Source organism: Leuciscus leuciscus (genome assembly GCF_965113295.1).
Source record: "Leuciscus leuciscus genome assembly, chromosome: 7".
In the NCBI taxonomy this organism is placed as follows: domain Eukaryota; kingdom Metazoa; phylum Chordata; class Actinopteri; order Cypriniformes; family Leuciscidae; genus Leuciscus; species Leuciscus leuciscus.
Genome location: NC_138731.1, coordinates 33,921,157 through 33,947,529, shown reverse-complemented (window position 1 = coordinate 33,947,529; position 26,373 = coordinate 33,921,157). Strand labels below are relative to the sequence as shown.

Below are 26,373 nucleotides of genomic sequence, written 5' to 3'. Positions count from 1 at the left end.
CAGCGGTATCCGCCATCTTGTTTAAAAAAAATTACCGGCTTGCTGAGTCCGCAAGGTATCCTGGGTAATTTTCATCTTCCACTTCGTTTTAAGCCTGCATCGGACCGCACTATGTTTTGAGGGTTGATTTTAAGGGGAGAATAGCACTCCCCCTTGCTCTTTAGAGTATTGGGACACCCTACCCCTACACGAGAACGCGCAAAAACAAGGGTTAGGGCGGAAATCTAGGGTAAGGGGAGGTATTGGGACAGGCCCTAAGACTAAAACTAAAAGGGCTGCCAAAAACAACACTGCCCAGAACCCAACAGTATAGGCTTTACCCAGAACCCAACAGCAGAGGCTTTACCCAGAACCCAACAGTATAGGTTTTACCCAGAACCCAACAGTATAGGCTTTACCCAGAACCCAACAGCAGAGGCTTTACCCAGAACCCAACAGTATAGGATTTACCCAGAACCCAACAGTATAGGCTTTACCCAGAACCCAACAGTATAGGCTTTACCCAGAACCCAAAAGCAGAGGCTTTACCCAGAACCCAACAGTATAGGATTTACCCAGAACCCAACAGTATAGGCTTTACCCAGAACCCAACAGTATAGGCTTTACCCAGAACCCAATAGCAGAGGCTTTGCCCAGAACCCAACAGCAGAGGCTTTACCCAGAACCCAACAGTATAGGCTTTACCCAGAACCCAACAGTATAGGCTTTACCCAGAACCCAACAGCAGAGGCTTTACCCAGAACCCAACAGTATAGGATTTACCCGGAAACCCAACAGTATAGGCTTTGCCCAGAACCCAACAGTATAGGCTTTACCCAGAACCCAAAAGCAGAGGCTTTACCCAGAACCCAACAGTATAGGCTTTACCCAGAACCCAACAGCAGAGGCTTTACCCAGAACCCAAAAGTATAGGCTTTACCCAGAACCCAACAGCAGAGACTTTACGCATATAGGATTTACCCAGAACCCAACAGTATAGGCTTTACCCAGAACCCAACAGCAGAGGCTTTACCCAGAACCCAACAGTATAGGATTTACCCAGAACCCAACAGCAGAGGCTTTACCCAGAACCCAAAAGTATAGGCTTTACCCAGAACCCAACAGCAGAGGCTTTACCCATATAGGATTTACCCAGAACCCAACAGTATAGGCTTTACCCAGAACCCAACAGCAGAGGCTTTACCCAGAACCCAAAAGTATAGGATTTACCCAGAACCCAACAGTATAGGCTTTACCCAGAACCCAACAGTATAGGCTTTACCCAGAACCCAACAGTATAGGCTTTACCCAGAACCCAATAGCAGAGGCTTTACCCAGAACCCAACAGTAGCCTATAGGCTTTACCCAGAACCCAACAGTAGAGGCTTTACCCAGAACCCAACAGTATAGGCTTTACCCAGAACCCAACAGTATAGGCTTTACCCAGAACCCAACAGTATAGGCTTTACCCAGAACCCAACAGTATAGGCTTTACCCAGAACCCAACAGTATAGGCTTTACCCAGAACCCAACAGTATAGGCTTTACCCGGAACCCAACAGCAGAGGCTTTACCCAGAACCCAACAGTATAGGATTTACCCAGAACCCAACAGTATAGGCTTTGCCCAGAACCCAACAGTATAGGCTTTACCCAGAACCCAACAGCAGAGGCTTTACCCATAACCCAACAGTATAGGCTTTACCCAGAACCCAACAGCAGAGGCTTTACCCAGAACCCAACAGTATAGGCTTTACCCAGAACCCAACAGCAGAGGCTTTACCCAGAACCCAACAGTATAGGCTTTACCCATAACCCAACAGTATAGGATTTACCCAGAACCCAACAGTACAGGATTTACCCAGAACCCAAGAGTATAGGCTTTACCCAGAACCCAACAGTGGCTTTACCCAGAACCCAACAGCAGAGGCTTTACCCATATAGGATTTACCCAGAACCCAACAGTATAGGCTTTACCCAGAACCCAAAGCAGAGGCTTTACCCAGAACCCAACAGCAGAGGCTTTACCCAGAACCCAACAGTATAGGCTTTACCCAGAACCCAACAGTATAGGCTTTACCCAGGACTAGGGATGGGCATTCGATTAAATTTTATTAGTCGATCGTCGGGAGAATTAACGATCGACTATCGATTAATCATTAATATTTTTATATTGAAATTTATTATTTCTTTAACTTTTTATAAATTAAAAATGCAATGAAAATACAAAAATACAGTTTGTTTGTCCTCGATGAGATCTTTATTACAAGAAGATCAACTTGTGGCAGTGAAACTGGACGTTCGGTAGACTTGAAGATTCCTGCGGTGCTCTAAACCAGCGGAACCTGCAGCTGCGAGCCGGCGTTCTTAAACAGAGACCCATGGCCACTTCATCCGTTTTCTGTGATCGGATAGCTATCCGGTCGTGAAAAGACCAAATCTAAATGCCCTCCGAAACGCATTCGAGACGGATTTAAATCCGATCGCTCAAACCACTTTATACTTTATATCTGAGACGCATTCCAGACGAAACTGGACAAGAGTAAATGCATCTGGTTGTTGAAACCACATATGTAAATTTGACTTATCCCAAAAATTATAAGAAATAAACGTGTGAGAGCGTGTTATAGGCTATATGTCATGTTATATCCAGATATGACGACGCTACTTCAACACGCATCACCACAGATGAGCATCTATTCATCAAGCTAACGTGCAAACTATCGCAAATCAAAGTGAAAGTCATTCATCAACACACAATCATCTTCATTAAAAGTAAAGAACCGAAATGATCTTACCAGGGCTGTTGCCGCAATATCTTGTTGCGGTCTTTGATTTAGAAATTTTCGCTGATGATCAATAAAATGCAGCTCATATCAGTTGCATTCGATGACGTGCAACAATTTAAATATGCAGATAGCGCGGGAATTCAAGATCGGATTTATATCCGTTTTGCAAAAACACATTTATGTGACCAGGTGTAAATGGAATCGTTTTGATAAATCAGATAGCTATCCGATCTGAGAAAACGCATGAAGTTCCCATAGAACTTCTGCACCAGTCTGTTGAGAAAGATATGTTGACATGATCTGGGATCAGACGCGACCGCAACCTGGTGACAGCCAGTCCAGCCGCCGAAAACACCCGCTCTGAGCAGCCCGGTCTCACTCTCACCCCAAAACGTCATATACTGACGCGTCTTGACCATGCGTCAACATACGACGAAAAGGGTACCCCTTTAACGTCAATATGAGACGCAGACAGAAGCGCACCAGCAGCGCCTCCTAGCGGTACCATAACGCATACCTAAACCTACCCATAACCCGAATCGTCACACATGGACGTTATGGGGGTACCCTTTTCGTCGTATGTTGACGCATGGTCAAGACGCGTCAGTATATGACGTTTTGGGGTGAGACTGTCAAGCCGGGGCAGCCGGGGACGGACGTTGCCGGGATGCACAGGTACCTCCGCGCTAAAATTAATTCCATTGCTTCAAGACACACTACGCAACGCAACCTGCATTAGTTTAATCGATAACAAATAAACGTGATCGACGAAATTCTTAACGATCAATTATCGATCGTCGATTAATCATGCCCATCCCTACCCAGGACCCAACAGCAGAGGCTTTACCCAGAACCCAACAGTATAGGATTTACCCAGAACCCAACAGTATAGGCTTTACCCAGAACCCAACAGCAGAGGCTTTACCCAGAACCCAACAGTATAGGCTTTACCCAGAACCCAACAGCAGAGGCTTTACCCAGAACCCAACAGTATAGGATTTACCCAGAACCCAACAGCAGAGGCTTTACCCAGAACCCAACAGCAGAGGCTTTACCCAGAACCCAACAGTATACGCTTTACCCAGAACCCAACAGTATAGGCTTTACCCAGAACCCAACAGTATAGGCTTTACCCAGAACCCAACAGTATAGACTTTACCCAGAACCCAACAGCAGAGGCTTTACCCAGAACCCAACAGCAGAGGCTTTACCCAGAACCCAACAGTATAGGCTTTACCCAGAACCCAACAGTATAGGCTTTACCCAGAACCTAACAGCAGAGGCTTTACCCAGAACCCAACAGCAGAGGCTTTACCCAGAACCCAACAGTATAGGATTTACCCAGAACCCAACAGTATAGGCTTTACCCAGAACCCAACATTATAGGCTTTACCCAGAACCCAACAGCAGAGGCTTTACCCAGAAACCAACAGTGGAGGCTTTACCCAGAACCCAACAGTAGAGGCTTTACCCAGAACCCAACAGTATAGGCTTTACCCAGAACCCAACAGTATAGGCTTTACCCAGAACCCAACAGCAGAGGCTTTACCCATATAGGATTTACCCAGAACCCAACAGTATAGGATTTACCCAGAACCCAACAGTATAGGCTTAACCCAGAACCCAGCAGTATAGGCTTTACCCAGAACCCAAAAGCAGAGGCTTTACCCAGAACTCAACAGTATAGGATTTACCCAGAACCCAACAGTATAGGCTTTACCCAGAACCCAACAGTAGAGGCTTTACCCAGAACCCAACAGTATAGGCTTTACCCAGAACCCAACAGTATAGGATTTACCCAGAACCCAACAGTATAGGCTTTACCCAGAACCCAACAGTATAGGCTTTACCCAGAACCCAACAGCAGAGGCTTTACCCAGAGCCCAACAGTATAGGATTTACCCAGAACCCAACAGTATAGGCTTTACCCAGAACCCAACAGTATAGGCTTTACCCAGAACCCAACAGTATAGGCTTTACCCAGAACCCAATAGCAGAGGCTTTACCCAGAACCCAACAGCAGAGGCTTTACCCAGAACCCAACAGCAGAGGCTTTACCCAGAACCCAACAGCTCACATGCAAGTACTTTATTACTATGAACTTTCTCTGTGTGAAATTGTATTGCTTGACTGTGTACTTGTGTTTTTTAATCAGTTATTCTCTGAAAATCTTCCCTCATGCTCTCAAATCTCATTCATGTTACTCAGAAAAATAATATCACAGGTTTGGTTCCCAAATATTTTTATCATTTGCATTTGAATATAAGACATTTTAACTCTGAATTATAACTTCAAGTTTAGTCTTTTTCGACAAAAAAAAAGGAAAAAGCTATTATATGGCTTCAAAAGACTTACAACACAACCCATAACATTAGTTGTGAACTCACTGATTATTTTTAGGATCTTTTCTGGGACATTTTTGGAGCTTAATCATTTTTACATAAATTGCTGCATTGAATTGAACTAGACAAGTGTACATAAGAATGGTTTCATGAATGATTTACAACATTTTTTTCTGCTTGTTTCATGCAGTGAAAGCGAATGGTGACTGGGGTTGCATTATGCCTGTGATCTGCTTTTGGGTTCCACAGACAAAGTCAAACAGGTTTGAAATGTCACAAGGCTGAGGAAATTATTTTAAGTTCACAACTATCACTTTAATAACCTTATTAACAGTAAATTGTGTTCTTTGCAGGGACCTCGGTAAGCTGAAATACAAGTTTGAACAAGAATAAAAATCCTCCTGTAGACCTGGAAATCATTGAAGTGCCTGGACCATCCACCAGAAAAGAGGAAAAACAAACGGAAAATGAAGCTGATGCACCTTTTTCACTTTTCTAACTCGTTAAGTACCTCAAATGTCCCTTGTGAAGATTTTATTACTGATTGCATTTTATGTTGTAGCATGTAAAGGTGCGGTCACATTTGTGAATTTCTTTAAATTACACAGGCAAAAAGTTCCATTGACCATTGTCATTGTCAACTTTCACACAGCTTTCTGTTGGTCAAATCCAGCGAATTCCAGTGACCAACTTGGTCCCATAGTGAAATTTTTGACCACACACAGGGCTCCAGACTAACCTTTCCACTGGTTGCACTGGTGCTACCAACTTTCTCAGTTGGTGGCACTTTTTTTTTTATACATGCCATGGGATTAATCAATGCATGCTGATGAATAGTGGTCTTAATCTGCATACCTTAGTTTTGCATTGATGTAAAAAGACTGAAAGTGACACAAGACCTCATGTTAGCTAAATGTTTTAATCTTTTAACTCTCAAAAAAAACTATTAAAAAAACATGTATGTTCTTTAATGTTTGATTATAATTTTACTGTCTTCACATACGGATGGGAATTGATAAGATTTTATCAATAATAATGCCACTGACGATTCTGATGATCGATCCGATTCTTTAACGTTTCTCTTATCGATTCTTGATAGCACTGTGTGGAAAAATGTAGTCATATGCTGTTCAAAAAAACAAGTGGTTTTATTTTTTATTATTATAATTTTTTTACTTTTTATGTAATTTATGTAATAAATAGAACCTTATTGTAAAGTGTTACTGATTAGTTACACACCAATTCAGACGTCTCCTGAGTTCACTGTTGGAAAGATCAGTTGTTTTAACCATTCATTAAAATTAATCGGTTCAAAGGAGTCATTAGTTCGCGAATTGGACGTGTCATGCGCGTTATGATTATCCCAGCAGTTAGGACATGGACATGTGTCAACACAGAAAACATTTTATCACTGGATAGTTTTTTTCGTTTAATTAAAGTGTTGTTTTATGTCAGCTGAATGTCCGGAACGCTTTTCAGAGAAGATAAGGCAACTTATTTAGCACAATTCACACCCAGAGATAATTCAAAAAAAAAAAAAAAAATCTCCGAATGCTCCACATGAAACTTTGGTCTTCCGACCTTTAACCACTGTGTATTTTGATTAATATGTGCGAGGGAGAGAGAGCAAGACAGCGCTTAGTTTGGAGACGGTGAGGTCTTATTTACACTTTCGCCTGGCTCCGAAGAGAGAGTCTCTCTCTCTCTCTCTCTCTCTCTCTCTCTCTCTCTCTCTCAAAGTCCGCGTGAACCGGAAGTTGCCAATTACTTTTCTCCAGTGTTGTGACGTATTTCCAAGTGAAACGGAATATTGAACAGAGGGCACAGTTTTACTTTAGTGCTCCTCCTCTCCATCTCTGCTCATAGCAGACTAACGGTTTGAGGGGAGTGGTTAAGCGTTTTTCAAGTCAAGCCGTCAAGCCTACGTCATCAGAAAAGGAACGCCATTTCAGACCGGAGTAACTTTTCAGACTTTGATTAAAGATTACCACGGCAAACAATTTTTTTTCTGTGTATTAACTTGCACGGATTAATTGTTCACCACAAGACTAGTAATATGCGCTAACAAAGTAAATAGGGTCAATTTTGATTTCATGTCGATTTTAAACATGCGCCCTGTCACGCGCAGCAGTTTATCTACATTACTCACCGATCAAATAAGACTTTGGCGGGACAAAAATTCACTTTGGCGGGCGCTAAAACAAGTTCAATGCAGGAAAATTCATGCGTGAATTTAACGACCATGCACTCGCACAAATGCGACCACATAAAATTTTAACTCGCACATTCTCAAAAAATGGTCGCAGTCTGGAACCCTGCACACACGAAACTGCTGATCGTGTGGATTCTTATTGAAATGACTGGAATTCACCAGTGAACATTCACAGAACAACAGCTAATTTTACTGCACCTTAACTCTGTTAAAATGGAAAATGTTTTCTGCTTGTTGTGACATAAGGAATACTGTTTCCGGGTCGAAGGCTCTACTTCTGCTTCCTCTATCTTGTTTCTAGTGAGAATACTCAACATCCATTTAATAGCACTGTTGATTCAAGTCACACATTTATGCTTTTCAAAAGCCATAGTGTACATTACAGTCTCCAGTCTCACGGCATCCCAGACATCAACATTTTATGATTCAAAATAGCTGAATAACTAACCATCTGAGATTTCAGAGTAGAGATAAAGGTTAGGATCATAATTTTCAGGAATATTACAGCACAATGAGTGTATATTAGCACTGTTTGTTGTTTGTTTTTGGCATCTGATAGAGCTTTTGGACATGGAAACAGGGACGTCAGACTTAACAAGCGGACTGAAACACAAATGTTTTAAAGTTAAGGCGAGACACTACAGGTGAATAGGGTAAAATTGTTAACTTACAGATATCACCATCAAACTTTACCAGTTGATTACTCACATGAATAGCAGAAAAAAAATGCATTGCAAGTTTTCTGTAATTTCATTTTTAAATATGCTAATGAGGCTATATCTAATTAAATATGCATTAATTTGCATATATTTTGAAGTGACAAATCTGACCATTAAAAAAAACAAGGTACAAAATTATTTTTGCATTTTGTTGATATATTCAATGAAAAGACATTATCAGAGGGGATAATGAATATCTCCTTTTATTACCCTGTAAATCAGAAAATACTGCCAAAAGCCTTAAAAAAAAGATTTCCGCCCTATTTTTAGGCATAAAATGTCATATAAATCAGGCCAACAATGATATATCAACAAATCCCTCTGGACAAACCTTCACAATATAGTTAGGAATACGACTGTAAAGTTTGGTGTATGTAGGTGCTACAGAAGTGGAAAATCGTCACTAGGAGTGTGAGAAAAAACTCATTTTGACTCATTTAAAACGGCCTTTAAAGATTTTTATGGCAAAATTCCACTAATTCCTATTGAAAGCCATGAATTACAGACAAAATATGCTTTAGGTCCAAGTAAAATCCATGTATCACACTGTTTAACATCCAAAACTCATTATTGCTTCATCCATCACTGATCATAACATCCAAAACAACACATCAACAGTCCATCACACAGGTGGAATGGAAAAACTAAATACCGGTATATCACAGTCCCTCAGGCAGATTCAACTTTGGGAAGTTTTATTCTTTTGGCTATTTGTCCAAGGTGTAAATCACTTAGTGTAGATATTTTTTCCCAGTGGAGGAGGAAGTGCATCTCTGTCTGACCCAGTTGGTGGTCACTGAGCCTGTATTTAGTCAGGATCCGTCTCTTGTTCTCTGACAGTGTGCAGATATTCTGTCAAATAACAATTTAGTCTACTTTGTTTGCTTTCTCCAATGTTCTAAATATTGATATTTTGAATGATTCATAATTAGTTTTGTTCTGTTGAGTTGTTTTGAACCAGTGCTGAAGGGAGCCTGGTTGGTTAGCTTCACCATCAGCTGACTGAGGGGACTGTTTTCAGGATTTGGCTCGTGGGTTTCAAGTGCTTTGAAATGTGATGTGTCTTTTTGACTTACATTTAGATGTGTTCAAAATGTTACAGCTTGTTCGTAACGCATCGACGCACTATGTCGGGGTTACTCATTGCGCGGCTCGCAAGCCTCATGCGGCCCACCAAGCTTTAATTTGTGCCTCGCATGGCTGTAAAAATACAGCGATATCATGCAGCCAGTCACTACAGATATTTCATAACATAACCCATTACAAACTCAAAGTGTCAGCTCTATTACAAATAATTTCGATCGGATTGAAAGTGGTGGTTTATCGAGGGAACATGTAAACACTTGGTCGATTGAGAACCGGAAATGTCAGAGCGCGTCACATGACGATTCTGAACGAATCACGTTGTCAGAAATTGGCATCAGCCAATGAGATTGCGCATTTCGAGTTAAATCACCTGTTTTACTTTCATGATTTGTTGCTGATAGACAGGAAATTACCAAATTTGGATCCAACAGCATTGAAAAGAAGAGAGAGAGCTTTCTAACGGTGTGTGATGACGGTGCACCAGACACAGCGATCGCAGAGCAGCGGGATGATTTAGAACGCCAACTTTTTGGACTTTTTTCAGCACAAGTCTGAAAGAACACATGTTATTGAAGACAAATAACCCAAAATCTCAAAATTGACCTGTGAAAAAAAAACTATGTTTTTGCCTGCCGTGTCTCGCCTTAAGTGAAGATGGACATTTTTTATTTAAAAATTTACATTGATTTATTACATGGAACATGTGTATCCATGCATTTTGTTGAGATGTCTTTTCTTGTGTAACCTATTTATACCAGTGTTGCACGATGTACCGGTACTAGGAAGGTATCGCGATACCCTGCTATTAAAAACAATACGATATTAACTTTTATTAGTACCGGTACTTTAAGAGAGATAATAAGAGCAGTATTTCTTAATTTGCGTAGCTGTGTGACAGCAGGAGTCAGGACGTGTACATTCACTACCAAACAACGGAAGCAGAACAGTAAAATATATACGCGCAGCACTTGACAAAGAAACGTGCATGCATGAGAAAATAAAGCGCGGGACGTGTTCGCGCTGCCGGGCTCACTCCTGAAGCGCGCGCACACGCCGTTCAGACAGCATACGATCGCGACTTCAGTTCTCTTTCGCGGACTATTAGGTTTGAATAGTCAAAATTATATGTAAAAATGCACGTCCTGGCGAGTATTCACGTAAACACAGTCGGGTATGTCTTTAGTGAACGTAAACCGTCTGTAAAAAGAAATCGTATATGTTCCAATGTATTGGATACGTGCAGGTCTTAAAGGGCCGGACCGGCAGCGTAATATTCTGTGTGATTAATGTTAATCCAACAACAAAAGAAAATAGACCGTCAGTCACCCAATGCTTGACTGAATAAATGTAATCTATTTATTAAGAATCAGTCTATAGCTAATTTATAGAGTGAAGACCTTATTGTTTCAGCTACAGAAGGTCTAAAGCTTTCAAAAAAGAAATTAAGCACTGTTTATTTTATTTGTCTCTTATAGTATTTGTCATATTGTTTGTAATTTGCTTTTTTGCTTATTTTTTATTACAAAGATACAATTAAATTAAATATCTGTATTATAATTATAAAATTACATTTAAAAAATATTAAATGACTCGTATCATGAAATAAGATTTTGGTCATCTCAACCTGTTCAGAGTTGTGAAAGGTTTGCAAATGTTAGCATGATTGATAATAATGTGATTGTTGCAAACATCTCGGTAAGGACGTTCACACTGACATAATTATTATTATTATTATTATTATTATTATTATTATTAATAAAGGGGAGGGAATGGTCATAAAGCAGGGCAGGAACATGCTGGTCATGTGAGTTTTTAGCTTTTTTAAATTAATTTATAAAACAATGATTAAGTTCTGTCATATTTTTCAATTACTTTTACAGTTTTAGTTTTTTTGCTGTGGTATCGATTCAGTATCGGTATCGAGGTATTTTGTTCTGGTATCGTATCGAAGTGTATTATATTGTATTTCTTATGTATTATAAAAAAAAAGTGTGTATTCATTGATAATAATCTATTACTACCTTTTTTCCCAAGTGCATGGAAGTGTATGTATTAAAATGGATCTAAAATATGTAATAAACAATTCTTATTTTGTATTTGGTTCAGTTTGTTTATTATAATAGAAGTCAATGGTAACCATAGTAACAACATGAAATTAAAGTAAAAAAAAAATGTTTTTGGTTCCTGGAGGCACCCAAAGTGGTTCCACACAGTGCCTAATATAAGAGTTCCTCAGGAAACCTGTGTGGTTCCTCAGAGAACCGTCCCTTTTTAAAGGGTGCCTAGAGGATCTACAGACGGTTCCGCCGGTGTGGCAAAGTGAAGAACCCCAAAAGGTTCCTCCAGGCACCTTTTATTTTTACAGTGTATAAACTTTTATTCATGTACACTCACAATAGGCTAATGACAAAAGTTTATCTGTCGTCTCTGTCTCCGGGAACTGCGCGTCACAAAAGTGAACTGAAAGCCACTTGCCTCAGCTCATTCACAATAAGAAATAGGCTATGTCTATAAAGCTTTAAAGCTTCAAATGTCAAAATATTTAAAGAATGTTATCTGATTATGTAATCCATATGAAACCGAGAGGCACAGAGGATCTGCTCAAACATGTTTATCATGTGTAGCCTATGAGCGAGTCCCAATGAGGAAAGGACAAGGCAAGAGTGAAAATCTCAAGAGTGAAAAAATTTAAAGTAAATCGCCTTGAATTAAAATGTAAAAATAGATCAAATAATTTATTTGTCGAAATGTTGCGATATTGTTTCATTTAAGTTCATAATTATTCTATAGGCCTAAATGTTATTTAGTTTAACAGCAGCACGAAATACCCACTGTGTTTTGAGATTTATTTGAAAAAATTAAAATAACCGCCCTCTGCTTAATTCACAAATTGCATCCTGGTTTTAAGGATCCAAAGATCCAGTCCGACTGAAAGATCCCTGTGGATTTTAATATTGAGTAGAATTTTTTTTTTCATGACAACAAATGAACATGAGTTTGATGTTTGTGTTTCGTTTTGCTTGGAAAAAGCTGGCCTAAACCGAAGTAGTGTTTTAATTCTTCAATTAGCCTATTGAAATAATGAAATATTTAGTTAATAAACTTTTTTATGACAGAAATATTACTACATGTCATGTAGCTTAAATGATTTAATTCCTTCATTATCAACATTTAAATAATGCTAATGTCTGCGACTTCTCTTTGTCTCAGACTCCTCTCAGAGCCTGTGGAGGGTTTGGTCAGTTCAGTTATCATGGGGGTGCAGGACAATAGCCAGGTGTTAATGTTTCCGTCTTTCATATGGAGAGTGTCAGATAGCCAGCCTTATGATACAGAACAGGCAAAGGCAAAATTCCTTTCAGGATAGGTTTTCCATAAATAAATAAATAAATTGAAGGGTTCAATCCAGTTGTTTCAACTGGTTTTGTAGAGTTTTAGAATGTTTGAGCAGTGTGAATGATTGTCAACAATCTGGCCTTGTCTAAACACGACCTGTTGACGAAACTAGTTCATGCCAACTAAACGAATGCAAGTGAGCAGCAGACACAGAGCTCTTTAATTCGCGATCAACCTCGTTTTATTGTAGGGTGAATTCAAAAAAGCATTATTTTTCTTTGAAGCAACAAAGGCTAAATAATTTTTTACAGTTATTGTTTGTAATTGGTGTGGATGACACGCAGCGAAATACAGTATTATCAGCTGTATGTTGTGTTTCTACCCTGAAACATTTAATATCGAGAGACACCCGGCACGCGCAGTGAGGGAGACAAAAGAAACTTGCTAAAAAGAGATCCAGCGAGAGAGGCAGAGAAAAACGCCCATTCTTAAATGTTGCTTTGTAGGCTACTATTTTCATTTTGTACTGTTCAATTTCTTTGTCAATACAAATTTAAAATGTCACAAATCTGTTTTGAAAATTTTCTTCCATTGCTATGGCCTGGTATCACTGTCAATCGTCTCAATTCCGTGAATGATTCACAAAACTATAATTTAGCAGATTAAAGACGAGCCTCGTCATCTTCATCTTCTAGTGCGATCGGCTGATAGCCTAATCTCCTTCAACAGCACCTTCGGGTTTTGTCCTCTGTAGGCTACAGCGCAACAGAGGCTCAACTGAATGTAGCAAATTTATGTTGTAATGTGCCATTATTAATTAAACAAAATGCTTGACTTCTGTTCTGTTCTATTTCTACTGAATCTGTTCTATTTAAGCATCAAGAACGGTAAAACATAAATGCTGTCGGCTAACATCAGTTATAGTACTGTATGTAGGCTACAATGTCTAAACGCCTATAAATAAAAAGGACAGACAATGAATAGGCTAACAATGCTCCGAAAAGTGTTTTGAATCAATAAATTAACATTTCAGAAGTTTTTATTTTTGACAAATAGCATATTAAACAAGAAACAAAATTATGAATATGATAGAGCTGAGATTCAAACTCAGAACGCTTGAAGCACCGCAAGGCATTTGTTGAAGCGTCGACCACACAGCTATCGTCTGAACGCTGTCTCGTGAGCATGAGCTTAACGTCTTATCCTTACGCAAAGCCTCATTGATGTGACATTTTTCTATTGCAATGTTTATGTTGAAATGTTTTCATTATTTATTAAAGAAAATTATGCAAATAATAACAACCTACTGTAAGCCTATTTAATTCTTAATTAATCCAAAAACACAAATGATGCCGACTAACATCGGTTAGAAAGTCCTGACAATGTTTTAATTTTACGATCATTTATTTTAATTTATTTCACTGTTATGTTTCAGTTATTAAATCTACTAACAAATTAAAATAACACGAAGTAAAAGACAAGTAACCTATTGACAAGCATAGCCTTTCTAAATGACAGAAAAACTGGACACACAATGTTAACGTGTGCCTAGGCCTGCTTTGCTTAAATTTGATGCAATAATAGAAGCCTATTTTTTTTTTTCAGTTCTAAATTTGTACTTCTTTTCAGTACTGTGATTATGAATTAGTTTAACTACAATGTTTAACTTGAATTTATCTGCGACCTCAGCTCTCAATGAGCCGCAGCAGATTACGTCATAGAGAGAATAAACTGACACTTTTCAAAGTCTGTGATTAAAGCGCCACTTAGCGGTAAAGGGCAGCAAATACACATCCCCAATTTGCCGCCGCCGTTATTATTCTGGTTGAGTACCAACTGTATAGACCCCAAGTGTTGTTCAAGCACCTTGATTTTATTCCTAACTTTGATTCCTTTTGGACTAGGCAAGCTGCTCACTGCCAATTTAGTGAATTATATAGCTTTTGGTATTGATTGACATAATGCTCAGCCTAACCCTCCCCTAGTTTGCCCTCGCTCTACCCAGCATAGTAATTATGAGGGCCTTGCTGAATTATCCCCCTGCATAGACCTTTCTATAGATCTATGCATGACCCCAGCATACCTGCATACCTCTGTCTTGTCCGTACAGGCTCCTATTACCGTGCAACTTGGTTCCAGAATAGCAAAGTGGAATAGACTTAAATGCACCCCAGTTCGCAGACTTAACTTGTCTAACTTAATTCTTATTCCTAAGAAATAAAAAAAATTAAATATTTTTCGGACAGTAAAACTTGCTTCGTTAAATATCAGGTCACTCAACAAAAAGTCTTTTTTAATTAACGATCTTATCTCCACATATAAACTTGATGTATTACTTTTAACTGAAACCTGGCTTGATTCAGTAAATTATAATACTACCCTAATTGAATCTTCTCCGTGTTAATCGTGAAAATAGACGTGGGGGAGGAATAGCTAAAATTTTTAAAGCTTCTTTTCAGTTTCAACAGTTATCTTATGGTGACTATGCTTCTTTTGAATATCTTTGTGCTGTTCTCAAAGGCTGCCCAAATATTTTGCTGCTAACTGTATATAGACCTCCTACTTTATCAGTCACAGTCTTCCTTGAAGATTTCTGTGAATTGCTCTCTGAAATCTGTGTCTATTTTGATAGCATTGTTATATCAGGTGATTTCAACATCCATGTAGATAACCCTGAAAATCCTCATTGCTAGAGACTTTCTGGCCTTGATTGATACCTTCAATCTGACACAACATATACAGGGCCCCACTCACTCTCAGGGGCATACACTTGATCTTGTTATCACAAAGGGTGTAACTGTCTCTACATCTGTTGTGGATTTGGCCTTTTATGATCACAGTTGCATTTTTATTAAAGTCTGCTTGTCCCTCTATCATCAGAACAATTTCATTATGATCAGAAAGAGAACTATAAATGACGGAACTTGTGTTCGTTTTGAACAAGCACTCTCTGAGTCAAAAAATCCATTCCAAAAGACTGCTGATAACTTGTTGGAAGTTTTTAACTTAAGAATGACAAACATAATGGATGACATTGCTCCTTTAAAACTGAAAAATCCACGAGCAAACAGAAAACTCCATGGATGAATGACCCGTCAGTTAAAATGCAAAAGAAAGAATGTAGGAGAACAGAAAGGAAATGGCGCAAATCTAAACTTAATTCAGATTATCTGATCCATAAAGGGACACTTCACGAATACAATTCTGTAATTTGTAGAGCAAGGCAAGCTCATTTTTCTAGTATTATTAACAGCAAAGCAAATAATACCCGTGTGCTATTTTCCACTATTGAGAAGCTTACTAATCCTTCCCCTCATCTGCCTACTGAATTACTCTCTGTTGATAAATGCAATGAATTTGCCTCTTTTTTTAAGAGCAAAGTAGAGAACATAAGACATCATGTCTCATATACGTCACATAGCATTTCTTGCCTTGAACCACCAACTAGTCTGAGAGATGAGTTCAACACTCTTTCAAATTTTAGCCCCGTTGACCTTGATACCCTTGAAAAGATTGTACAAAGTCTAAGTTCCTCTACATCTGAGTTGGACATTTTACCTACTAGCTTTTTCAAATCTGTTCTTCATTTAATAGCAACTGACGTGCTTTTAATAATTAATACTTCTCTACTGAGCGGCGTATTTCCCACGTCCCTTAACCCTTAAAGACCGATACAGCCGCCCGCGGCATAAAATAACTATCGTTCTAAAATGTTTAATAACTTTTGAGTCGCTAATCCAATCTGTATGCTTTAAAATGCACCGTAAAGATGAGATTCTCAGCTTTCCCGTGTTATCACTGTTGTCTCTAGTTGTCTCTATTGGTCATTCAGTGGCTTCGTAGTGCCGGTGATTGCGTCATCAAAATCTGCAGCAGTGATTCGTCAAGGAAACACATGTGGTTTCTTTCTCTGAGCCAAACAGGAACGATTGTTGATGCTTAGTCCCACCCCCATGCCCAGATTTGTCCAAACGGTCATCAACTCAACCAATAAACATAGTGATTGGTGTTTTTAACAACCAATTTCGTTTCTTTATACATTTTAACAAACGCAATGCATTGAAAACTACGCATGAAAACGAACGGATGCAAAGTTTTTGACCATAGCGCAAAACACGAAAGAGCATGAGTATGTAAAAAAAAACAGCAGTACAAATCTGAGGATGTGTTAGAATAGATTTTTTTTAAACGAGTTGTTAGACGATGACCTGGTGGTGGAACCTTCCGATTCAGAAAATTGTTTGACTCATTTGCACTGTTTATTTATCTATTTGTATTTAGTTTGTGAAGATTATTTGCATTATTTGTTCATTAGCACTCAGTATATTACCCTCAATGAACCATTTCTTCATTTGCACTGTTTATTTCTTTTTGTATTTAGTTTGTGAAGATTATTTGTGAAATTTGTTCATTTACACTCTGTAGGCTATATTGTATTGTTAGTATTTATATTGCACAGCTGTCAGTACTTGTTATATTGTTTGCATTTGTTGTTCATGTTCAAATTATAATATAGGAAAAGGAAAAAAACAAAACTTCAGGAAGTTCTGTTTGAGTTCACACTGAAAACACCACATTTTTTGCTGCCGTTTTTCTTAAAATCCTGTTAATTTCATAAAATCTCTGACAAAAGAAATGTAAAACTGTGATATTAAATGGGCTAGATGGAAACTTTAGGCTCTCCTGTTTAAAATGATATATGACACTTGATGCTTGCTGCTTGAATGGGTTAGAAAAACAAAGAAAAGTAGAGGTGAGTCAGGCGCCCCAAAAATGTTCTAGGTCTTTAAGGGTTAAAATAGCCATTGTAAAGCCTTTACTTAAAGGCACAATATGTAATTTTTTTGCTTTAAAATTAGCAAAAATCACTATATCTATGTTATATATATTTTTTAGTTGTGTACTTACATTATCCCGACTGTTTACAACAACTTTCAAACCAGGAGAAATTTTTATTTAATTCGAAGACACGGCACGTTTCTTTATTTCCGTTTTGTCGCAGTCAATGGCGTCATATCCGCGTTGTCCCTGGTTTCCGCTTGTACTGCCATGGTAACCAGAGCTATGAACCAGAGCCCTCTGATAGTAACCAAGACGACAGACGTGGACCACTGTAGTTCGCAATGTCTATCTGCACGCTGTTGTTATTTCGTTCAAACATTATGGACCATGGCAAGCAGACTTTGGATAAAAAAGGAGAACTAAACTGAGAATCAATATCAGCGCGGTGTTTTCGAGATGCCGAGAGCTCCCATAGACAGTATATAAACGAGAGCTCCACGTCCGAGACTTCAACCGCTCCTACATGTACTTTATTAAACAGGTGAGCACATTTACATAAAACTAATCAATGTTATATAGCTCAACATGATGAAATGTCAGAATATGATCTGTATGTTATTCTAATGTTGATCTAGCTTACTGCTAGTCTCATACAGTTTAGTGTGATAGTGTAATGGTAGACCAAGTGAAACAGTGCTGCGTTACCTCACAAGTTTAATTTGTCTAATAAACTGACCTGTGAGTTGTAATTCTACACTTGTGTAGTTCGGTAGAATGAAATGTCCATATTCCTTTTATATCTGCGGGACTCGCGTCGCGTGTGGAGCTGATAGCTGTCTCTTAGCAACCCCGAACTGCTTCATATCACAGTCATGATAAAAGCATCAATGTATTCAGTCATCCATAAACATTATTAGATCGGTCGGCTTGACGTTGACGACAAGATCCATAATTCTTAGCAAATGTTGCATCATCAAACTACGCCTTTGTCATGTCATCACATGTCACATGAGTTAAGTCATTAATATTCAGTTCCAAAATGGCTTCCAAACTTTGTTTTACCGTATGACATAGGGAAAATGTGTCTTTCCGGAACAATTTGTTTTAGATACTAATGACATTTCTTTAAGGTCTATCTCACTGACACTTTAATATGCTTATCTTAAGACTTGAATAAATATGCCAAATGAAAAATTTTATGATTTTTAAACATTTTTAATCATTTTGAATGCAATTGTCTTAAATAACTTTAAGTGAATTCCGTTTGACCGTATGACATTTGACCACATTAATAGTCTAAAAGTTACCTATTTTTGAATTTTTCACACAATTATGAACAGTGAGGAGGACAAATGATGTGAGAATAAAGCATATATATAATTTTAAACCTATTTTATATAAATATATAATATTTATTGCTCCTGGAAGTGCAAATCAGTGCGGCACGTCACTGACCCATATATATATTGCTCTTGCATTCTTTCTTGTGGCTATAGGTGACACACCTGAATGAATGGCTCATTAAATATGCGGGCCCCATTGTCTCCTCAGGTGTGAATCACTACATATGCATGATGGTGTTGAATTGTTGACGCCCCTTGCGCATATTCTCTTTACAAACAAAAAGTGTTTTACAAGATTTAAATCAATGTATTGTGTTATGTGAATGATAAGGGCAGGATGATTTTCACATCATTTTGAAGAAAAAACTCTAGGCAACGACATCCATAAGTCAAAAGTCTTATTGTCACATATTTAGTATGCGTTTTGTGGCCTTATTTCAGAAACTTTAGTTTTTAGTTTTTTCAATAACCATGCATAAACATTATTCTCTCAAAAATACAAACATGTACATGCATGTTGCTCACATATTATGATAGCCCTGTTTGTGCTAAATAGAGTGTAATTATACCTTTGCCATTCATATGTTTATAAGCAACTGAAAAAAGCACAAATGTCAGGGCATGTCAGAACATCTCAAGGACCCCAAAAACCACTCAGACCCCAGAGGGTTAAAAAGAACAACTTGGATGGGTCTGTCCTTAACAACTACAGACCCATATCTAATTTACCTTTCATCGGCAAAATAATGGAAAAAATTGTTTTTAATCAAGTCTCTGCTTTTCTGACCTCAACTTCCTGTTTCGATCTTTACCAGTCAGGTTTTAGAGAATACCATAGTACTGAAACAGCCCTGGTTAAAATAGTCAACGACATCCGGCTAAATAATGATGCTGGACAAACCACTGTTCTGTTGTTGGACCTCAGTGCGGCGTTTGACACCGTGGACCACAGCATACTAATAGAAAGACTTGAATGCTGTGTGGGTCTTTCTGGCTCAGTCATCTACTGGCTAAAGTCTTATTTAGAGCACAGGAGTTTTTATGTGTCTATTGGTCAACATGCCTCAGCCCCTTTGCCCCTAACATGTGGTGTCCCTCAGGGTTCAATCCTTGGCCCCCTTTTGTTCAATTTATATATCGTCACTGTCGGGCGGAAACCTCGTATGTCCAAATTTGGTCAATTTCATATTTTTTCACAAATCGATGCTATTGGTCAGTCCCCACGTGGTTCTGTTATTTTTACAAATTATTAACCAATCTAAAGTGTTGAAAATAGCTTGAGAGCAAATCTCGTAACTCCATTGGACACTTCAACTGTCTGAGAATCCTCGTAACTCCACCTTTTCTTCACTCCGCGGCGGGAGCCTCGCGGCATTTTGTCTCCTCAGGATTGAAACTCGCAACGATTAAGAAACCCTCGTCGAGCAACACGTAAAGCAAGCCTTAACTCTGATTTTATCTGTGTTAAACTATGATATCAGTTATTGATGTATTTTAAATGTCAACGTATTACTAGGCTTATTATTAGTCTTATACTTGTGCATTGAAGTTTTAAAATGTATCTAATATGATACTTGAATTGAATTAAATGTTTTGGATACCAGCTTTAAATTGTTGTTTTTATTATTATACAAGTTGGCACTGTGCATGTAAAATACCCCAAGTAGCAGGTTTTATTTATGGGAGAAAAAGGGTCTGTCTACTGGCGCCAGTAAGTTAAGCCTATTTTTGCATAACTCTGTCTGTTTTTTAGACAATAACGAGTGAAAATAGTTAGGTAAGATACATTTGAGTAGGCTTGTTTTGTTAAAAATCGATAGCTGTAATGCTTCGGTGCAGAAAGAAGCCCGTGAGCCACGGAGGTAAGTTTGCGTGCAGATTAGGCAAATTTCCACCTATTAGACAACATTAGTCAGCTCATCATTTTTTGTTCTGCTTCACTTATAGCTCTTAAACCTTTAAAATGGAGTTTAGGAAGATGTATGTAACCACAGTCGTTAGCTTTGGTTAACTATTGAAGCCTTTTCTCTAGTCAAAAGAATCAACGCGACCGCCGATTTTGTTTGCGTGCAGATTAATTTCCGCCTATTTTAGACAGCCTAATATTTTGGTATTGCATCACTCGTATCTCTTAAACGTTTAAAATGGAGTTTAGGAAGATGTATGTAACCACAATCATTAGATTTGAATGGCTCTTAAAGCCTTATCTCTAATCAAAAGGCTGAACGCGACCGCAGACTTTGATGAACACTGCTAGCAGCAGCGACGTCTATGTCCGTTCCATTCTAATCAATGACAGCGTAACCTCGTATCTCCCCGCTCCCAAGTCATAAATCTCGTATCTCCGACTAAACATAATTTTAGGGAAATGTTGTGTTAATGTTGGTATACAACAGTATATGATAGCAATATAAGGTATAATACCAACTTTAACGATACAATGTTTAATAACTCAAAAAATATGCAGTTTTTTTAATTTCCTGAAATATAATGGTTTTGGAGATACGAGGATTCCGCCCGACAGCGACGATATGCTTCCGCTTGGCCAAATTATGAAAAACAATTACATTAGTTACCATAGTTACGCAGATGATACACAGTTATACTTATCCTTGTCGCCCAACGAATTCGCTCCTCTCGAATCTCTTTATCATTGTCTCAATCAAGTTCAAGACTGGATGTCTAAAAACCTTCTTAAATTAAACACAGATAAAACTGAAGTAATCATCTTCCGGAGAAAAGATCAGAGATTAAAGACTGCCACACTACTGGAATCAAAAGGCTTTGAGGTAGCAGAAACCGTTAAGAACCTAGGGGTAATTATTGATAGTGACCTAAGCTTCAAAAGCCACATGAAGGCAGTCACAAAATCTGGTTTTTTTCATTTAAAAAACATCGCAAAGGTTAAAAACTTCATACTAACAGTGGATTTAGAAAAGCTTATTCATGCTTTTATTACCAGCAGGGTTGATTACTGCAATGGTCTCTTCACTGGGCTTCCTAAAAAAACAATAAAACCTCTTCAAATAATTCAAAATGCAGCAGCAAGGCTATTGACCAGAACCAAAAGAAGAGAACATATTACTCCTATTTTAAAATCTCTACACTGGTTACCAGTGATTTATAGAATTGATTTTAAAGTCCTTTTTCTTCTTTTTAAATCATTAAACGGCCAAGGACCTCTCTATAACAGAAATGTTTGAAACTTATAGCCCTATAAGATCACTTAGATCAGCAGGAAAACTTCAACTGGTACAATCCAGTGCTCGTACTAAGCAAGGAGAGGCAGCTTTTAGCTGTTATGCGGCTCGTCTTTGGAATCTTCTTCCAATGGATATTAAGACCTCTCCTTCTATCTCTATTTTTAAATCTAGACTAAAAATGTTACTTTTCTCTGATGCCTTTTACTAATCGGGGGGTTTTGTATTTGATGTTTTGTATTTGATGTTTTGTATTTGATGTTTTGTATTTGATTTACCGACTGACTGAACTTGTATTTTATTTTAACTTGTTTTAATTATATATGTATTGTTATGATGATGTAAAGCACATTGGGTTACCGTTCTGTGTATGGAATGGGCTATATCAATAAACCTGAACCTGAACCTGCCCTTTTGGTCTCTGACTGGATAAGTGCTTTTGCCCCATGAAGGTGGGCCTCTTACCCCACAAACAGGATTATGCCAGCACTTGCCACCTCACATTTATAAGATTTTTATAAGAACACTTTTCTGATTTATTTTCACACAAAATCTTTTGCTCCATTAAAGCCACAATATGTAACTTTTTTGCTTTAAAAATAGCAAAAATCACTATATCTATGTTATATATTTTTTTTAGTTGTGTACTTACATTATCCCGACTGTTTCCAACAACTTTCAAACCAGGAGAAATTTGTCATTTAATTCGAGAAACGTCCCGTTTCATTATTTCCGTTTTGTCGCCGTCAATGGCGTCATATCCGCGTTGTCCCTGGTTTCCGCTCGTACTGCCATGGCAACCAGAGCTATGAACCAGAGCCCTCTGATAGTAACCAAAGCGACTGACGGTAGTTCGCAATGTCTATTTGCACGCTGTTGTTGTTTCGTTCAAACATTATGGACCATGGCAAGCAGACTTTGGATACAAAAGGAGAACTAAAACGAGAATCAATATCAGCGCTGTGTTTTCGAGATGCCTAGAGCTCCCATAGACAGTATATAAACGAGAGCTCCACATCCGAGACTTCGACCGCTTCTACATGTACTTTATTAAACAGGTGAGCACATTTACATAAAACTAATCAATGTTAGATAGCTCAACATGATGAAATGTTAGAATATGATCTGTATGTTATTCTAATGTTGATCTAGCTTACTGCTAGTCTCATACAGACAAACTAACACATACATTTCAACACATTCAAATGCAGTTTAGTGTGATAGTGTAATGTTAGACCAAGTGAAACAACGCTGCGTTACCTCACAAGTTTAATTTGTCTAATAAACTGACCTGTGACTGTGAGTAGTAATTCTGCACTTGCGTGTAACGTTAGTTCGGTAGAATGAAATGTCCATATTCCTTATATGATAGCTGATAGCTGTCTCTTAGCAATCCCGAACTGCTTCATATCACAGTCATGATAAAAGCATCGATGTATTCAGTCATCCATAAACATTATTAGATCCATAGATTAGATCGGTCGGCTTGACGTTGACGACAAGATCCATAATTCTTAGCAAATGTTGCATCATCAAACTACGCCTTTGTTATTGTAAATAGGTTAGCGACCCCTAGTGGCGAAAAATTCCATACTGTACGTTTAAAGGATTAGTTAACTTTCAAAAAAAATGCTGATAATTTACTTACCCCAATGTCATCCAAGATATCCATGTCTTTCTTTCTTCAGTTGAAAATAAATTAGGGTTTTTGAGGAAAACATTCCAGGATTTTTCTACACAGAATGGACTTCAATGGCAACCAACTATTCCAATGTTCAAAGAAGGTTCAAATGTCCGTCTCAATGCAGCTTCAAAGTCTCTACACGATCCTAGTCGAGAAATAAGGGTCTTATCTAGCGTAACGATCGGTCATTTTCTAAAAAAATAAATACAAATAAATAAATATATATATATATATATATATACTTTTTAACCACAAATGCCCGTCTTGTACCATCTCTGAGATGCACCACGTATTACGTCATCACGTTGGAAAGGTCAAGAAAAATAAAGAAAATTAATAATAATAATAAATCCTGGAATGTTTTCCTTAAAAACCTTAATTTCTTTTCGACTGAAGAAAGAAAGACTTGGATATCTTGGATGACATGGGTAATTTTGAGTAAATTATCAGCAATTTTTTTAACTAATCCTTTAATGTTCAATAAACAACATATTTTTGTTCAACAATCATACACTATGGGAGTGATAAAAAGCACACTTAGCCCCATTTTACCCAATTATGTACAGAAAAGTATAATTTTATATTTTCTACACTTAAAATGTTACATTTAAAACACTAATTTCATAACATTATTCCAGCTGCAACTGTAATCTAAACAAGAGAAGTACAATAATAGTAATAATAAATAGCCATTTATTTCTGTCAGTAATGCGCAACATTGCTTGTGCTCATTTACCAATTTCAAGGACATACTTATTCCTTTATTTATTTATATAAATAAATATGAAAGTAATTTAAAGGTGTTCTACAATATGTAAGTACTACAGTATGTAAAAACGTAATTTTCATATATTTTTTTACATTACATTACCGGTAATTAAGTAATTATAAGAGGGGTGGCATTTTTTTCCACCTGAGCATGTACCTGTGTCCAACAAAATGTCTGTGCACGGCCTTACTTATTATAGGTGTATCACAGTAATTCAGGATAAGACAAAAACATGATTTGGAAGATGGATTCATGATGTACTTGCTCATTATCATTTGGCAAATTCCGGAGAAAAAAAACTTTACATAGTGTGCCTTTAAAAACCTTTAACTAGCCTATAACTTATAATAAATAGTTTGTCACATCTTACTTGTTGGTGACTTCTTGGCATTTGTTGTAGACTCATGCCTGCTTGTCTTGTTGCTGTTGGTGACTCTTCTGGCATCTGTCTCATGGCTCATCATTTCGCATTTTCCTGTTGCCTGAAGTCCTCATTGTGCCAATCTCTGTGGCCAAGAAATCAAAATTTGTACAAAAATGTGCATAAAACGCAAGTTTTGAACACTTGTGAATGTGATCCATTTACGCTGTATCAAGAGACCATCTCGACAGTGAAGAGAGAGACAGTTTAATTTTGCATCCGATGACCCCTTTATAATATTTTGAGAGTTTTTGACTGCATCAAAAATAATTAAGCACGAATTTGGCTATATTCCTCAACATCAGCTCTCACAGCTGATCACAGACAAGATATTTCGTCCAGGAATCGTAAAATCAAAAATGAAGAGGTTCTTACCGCAAACCGCAGTCATCAGATCTTGCGCTCCCAACTTCCACTCCGTGTGTTTGTGTGTGTGTGTGCGCGCGCGTGTTGCCTAGTAACGAACGTGCTTGCAGCGGGAACACGTAACGTTAATTTACCCAGAAACAACTAATTCTAATTTCTGATTGGCAGATAGGTGGCATTTAATTCTGTATAACTCCAGACATAATAAATACATAGACGCCCTATTGGCCGCTTTGGAACGTTGCTGCGATAGGTCAACGCGTCCGCCATTTTGCGGACAGCAAGACTGCGCTGCGCTGTAATCAAATGCAAGTAAACAGGTGAGCTGCGGTTTTTCTGGATAAAAACTTTTAAAAAAATTACATTTATCAACCGATTTCAGTGGTTTGTATGTGGTGTACAAAAAAGTTCCATCTCTAGTTATTTAAAATCTCGATAGTTAGACTTATAAAATATATATTTTTAATAAGGAATAGCCAAAGCTCAGGCTTGTCATGTATTTGGCTTTTTATTCTTGGATAAGAATTGTGAACACCCCCATACTGAGATATAATTTAATTTTCGTATTAAATTAAATAAAGTTTTCTTATTGTGGAAAAAGCATACTCTGTCATTGACCCGATTTTAGCAATAACAAAGATAACTGATGGATCCTTTATGGTAATACATATGATATGGTACAACTACAGTGCAATGCAAATAGTAAATATAAGATAAAGTGAGAAGTAGGCTAGTAGTAAATAGTTGAGTCAATAAAATAAACAGACAGTATACAGCAAATAAAATAGTAATAAAGTATAATTATATTATATCATAAGTACTATAATATAATAATAATAATATATTGATAATAGCATATAGTTTATGTATAATACTATAATAATAGCAATAGAATATTAAATATCAATTACAGAATATAGACAATAAAAAATAATAAGTTAAATAGGCTAGTTACTATGAATAGTACAATCATTTAACAGCATAACTATAATAGATTGATAATCGTGAATGGTATATTATTATAATAACAATAATAATGTAAATTAATATATTTTAAAATATTCTTACATAGGCTGATATAAAATAAAATGACGCAACCCTGTCTCTTTTTGTTCAATTTCAGTTTTTTAAAGGTATAAGAAGCTATAGCCTACAAGTCAAGAAATAAAGTAAACGATTCAGTCAAACATACAGCAGGCTACAACGTTAAAGTTAAATAGCCTACATATATAAAGTTATGAAACTTCACTTTGCCCTCAGCCAAAACGATTTGCCAAGGAACAAATTATAGGATAATGAGACCAAAGATCGGCCGTTAGATATACACAAGACGAATTATTCTCATGT

The 26,373-nt window shown here is 37.6% G+C and overlaps 1 long non-coding RNA gene across 1 annotated transcript in view; it reads right to left on the bottom strand.

Annotated features, from left to right (window-relative positions):
- Positions 1 to 25,088, bottom strand: part of LOC309503261 — a 77,426-nt gene extending 52,338 nt beyond the window's left edge. The window contains exons 1-2 of the long non-coding RNA XR_014207586.1: positions 25,036 to 25,088; positions 24,610 to 24,743 (exon numbers count right to left, since the gene is read on the bottom strand). This is a non-coding gene — a long non-coding RNA (uncharacterized lncRNA). The remainder of the gene's footprint in view (positions 1 to 24,609; positions 24,744 to 25,035) is intronic.
- Between the last annotated feature and the right edge of the window lie 1,285 nt (positions 25,089 to 26,373).